The sequence below is a fragment of the Ictidomys tridecemlineatus genome, chromosome 6, assembly GCF_052094955.1.
Source record: "Ictidomys tridecemlineatus isolate mIctTri1 chromosome 6, mIctTri1.hap1, whole genome shotgun sequence".
NCBI classification, from domain to species: domain Eukaryota; kingdom Metazoa; phylum Chordata; class Mammalia; order Rodentia; family Sciuridae; genus Ictidomys; species Ictidomys tridecemlineatus.
The window spans coordinates 97,232,388-97,236,167 of NC_135482.1; positions in this window are offsets into that span (position 1 = coordinate 97,232,388).

Genomic DNA, 3,780 nt, shown 5'->3' on the forward strand with positions numbered 1-3,780 from the left:
CTTTCACCACTTCTATTCAACATCACCCTTGAAACTGTAGCCAGAGAAATTAGATAAAAGAAAGAAATGAAAGGTGTACGAATAGGTAAAGAAGAACTTAAACTATCACTATTTGCTAATGACATGATTATACATTGAGAAGATCCAAAAAAATTTCACCAAAAAACTTCTAGGACTAATAAATGAATTCAGCCAAGTAGCAGGATATAAAATCAACACCCATAAATCAAACACATTACTATACATCAGTGATGAATCCACTGAAAGAGAAATTAGGAAAACTACTCCATTTACAATGGCCTAAAAAGAAAACAAAAACAAACAAACAAACAAACAAACCTGAGAATCAATCACGCAAAAGAAGTAAAAGATGTCTACAATGAAAAAAACTATAGAACACTAAAAAAAAAAAAAAAAATTGAAGAAAACCTCAGAAGACGGAAAGATCTTCTATACTTCTGGATAGGCAGAAGTAATATTGTCAAAATGGCTATACTGCCAAAATTGCTATACAAATTTAATACGATTCCTATTAAAACTTAATGTGATTCCTATTAAAATCCTGTTTCTTTATAGAAACAGAAAAGGCAATCATAAAATTTATTTGGAAAAATAAGAGACTCAGAATAGCTAAAGCAATTCTTAGCAAGAAAAGTGAAGCAGGAGGCATCACAATACCAGAACTTAAACTATACTACAGAGTCATAGTAACAAAAATGGCATAGTATTGGCACCAAAATAGACTTGTGGATGAATGGTACAGAATAGAGAACACAGAAACAAACCCACATAAATACGGTTATGTCATACTAGATAAAGGTGCCAAAAACATTCACTGGAGAAAATATAGCCTATTCAACAAGTGGTTTTGGCAAAACTGGAAATCCATAGGTAGCAAAATGAAATTAAACCTTTATCTCTCACCCTGCATAAAAACCAACTCAATGTGGACCAAAGAATTAGGTGCTAGAACAGAGACCCTACACCCAATAAAAAAAAAAAAAATAGGCCCAAATCTTCACCATGTCAGCTTAGAATCTGACTTCCTTAACAAGACTCCTAAAATGCAAGAAGTAAAATCAAGAATAAATAAATGGGAGGGATTCAAATTAAAAAGCTTCTTCTCAACAAAGGAAACAATCAATAACATGAGGAAAGGGCCAACAGATTGGGAGAAAATCTTTACCACATGCACCTCCAATAAAGCAATAATCTCTAGGATATATAAAGAACTACAAAAAGAAAAAGTTAACACCCAAAATAAAAAAAAAATGGGCTAAGGAACTGAACAGACACTTCACAGAAGAAGAAATACAATTGATAAACAAATGTAAAAAAGTGTTTAATATCTCTAGCAATTAGAGAAATGCAAATCAAAACTACTCTAAGATTTCATCTCACTCCAGTCAGAATGGCAATCATCAAGAATACAGGAAACAATAAATGTTGGTGAGGATGTAGGGAAAAGGGTACATTCATACTTTGCTGGTGGGACTGCAAATTCGTGCAACCACTGTGGAGAGTAGTATGGAGATTCCTCAGAAAACTGCAAATAGAACCACCATTTGACCCAGTTATCTCACTCCTCATCTTATACCCAAAGGACTTAAAATCAGCATAATACAGTGATATAGTCATGTCAATGTTTACAGCAGCTCAATTCATAATAGCTAAACCATGGAAACAAACTAGGTGTCCTCCAATAGATGAATGGATAAAGAAAATGTGGTATATATTCTCAATGAAATATCACTCAGCTTACAGAAGAGTGAAATTATGGCATTTTCCAGTAAATGGATGGAGTTGTAAAATATCATGGTAAGTGAAATAAGCCAATCTCCAAATACCAAAGATCGAAAGTTTTCTCTAATATGTGAATGCTAATTCATAATAAGGTGGAGGGCACTAGGGAAGAATAGATTAGGTAGAGGGCAGTGAAGTGAATGGAGGGGAGGGGATATGAGGATAGGAAAGATAGTAGAATAAAACAGACATTATTACTTTATGTATATATGTGATTACATGACCAATATGAGTCTGCAACATGTGCACTCAGAAAAATAAGAAGTTATATCTCATCTATGTATGATATATTAAAGTGCATAAATGCATTTTACTGTCATGTATAACTAAGTAAAAGAAATTTAAAAATTAATAAAAATGAAATAAATATCACAAACATGATAGAAAACAATATGGAGGATATTTAAAAATTAAAAGTATAACTACTATATAATCCAACCGTCCCACTACTAGGTATATAAATCCAGAGGAAAGGAAATCTGTATGTCATGGAGGCTTCTGCATTCCCGTATTCATTGCAGCAGTATTCACAGTAACTAAGAAATGGAAACCATCTAACTGGCCACCAATTGATGAATGGATGGAGAAAACATGGCACATGAAATACTATTCAGCCAGAGAAAGAATGAAATCCTTTCATTTGTGACAACATGGATGAAACTGGAGATCATTATGTTAAGTGAAATAATCCAGGAACAGAAAGACAAATAAGTACATAATCTTACTCACATGTGGACTGTATAACAGTTGATCTCTTAGAAGTTGAGAGTGGAATGGTGGTGATCAGAGGGCTGGGAGAATGGAAGGAGGGTGAGGCTGGGAAAAGGGCAATCAGTGGGTACTAAGTTACAGCTAAACAGGAGTAAGAAGTTCTTGTGTAGTATTGTACAGTGGAGTAAATGTAGATAACAACACTGTTCTTATTCAACAAAAATATGGAAAGAAGAATTTTGAAATTTCATACACACACACACACACACACACACAAAATAAACATGTCCCAAGACAAGGATGTGTTTGAACTAATTTGAACATGATATGTTGCATGTATGAGTCAAAACATTTCATCATATCATATTAAAATAAAATAAAAATTTAAAATATGATAATATTTGAGTTATTTGTATATTTATTTGTACATTACTTTTTGAGAATCCTGAATTAATTGGTTAGAGAAAGTTCTTACATTATTCCCTTAACAATTAAGTTTTATTGTGGCATCAAGATCTTGTTTTGGTTGTTCTTGTTCATGGTCTTAGAGTGTTATGTGCTCTGTTTCTGTTTTTAAGATACATTGGCTCACCTAGAATGGCTGAAAAACAAGAAACTAAATTTTAGGATAGTGAAAACTTGAAAACCCATTTATTTTATTTTTCATTTGTTGTTTTTAAATATACATGACAGTAGTGTGTATGTTGACATATTAAACATACATGGAGTGCAACCCATTCCAATTTTGATCCCATTCTTGTGGTTGTTCATGATGTGGAATTACACTGGTCATGTATTCATATATAAGCATAAGAAAGTTATGTCTGATTCATCCTACTGTCTTTTCTATTCCCATCCTCCCTCCCTTCCCTTTACTACCCTATAATTAATCCAATGAACTTCTGTACTTCCCATCCCTAACCTCCCTTGTTATGGGTTAGCATCCACATATCAGAGAGAACATTTGACCTTTGGTTTTGGGGATTGGCTTATTTTACTTAGCATGATAATCTGCAGTTCCATCCATTTACTGGAAAATGACAGAATTTCATACTTGATTGTGGCTAAATAATATTCCATTGTCGTGTATATGTGTCATATTTTCTTTATCCATTTATCTGTTGAAGGGCACCTATGTTGATTCCGTAGTTCTGCTTTTGTGAATTGAACTGCTATGAACATCGATGTGGCTCCATTAGACTGTTTTAATTTAAAGTAGTATGTTGATTTTTAAGTCTTTTGGTATAAGCTGAGGAGTGGGATGAC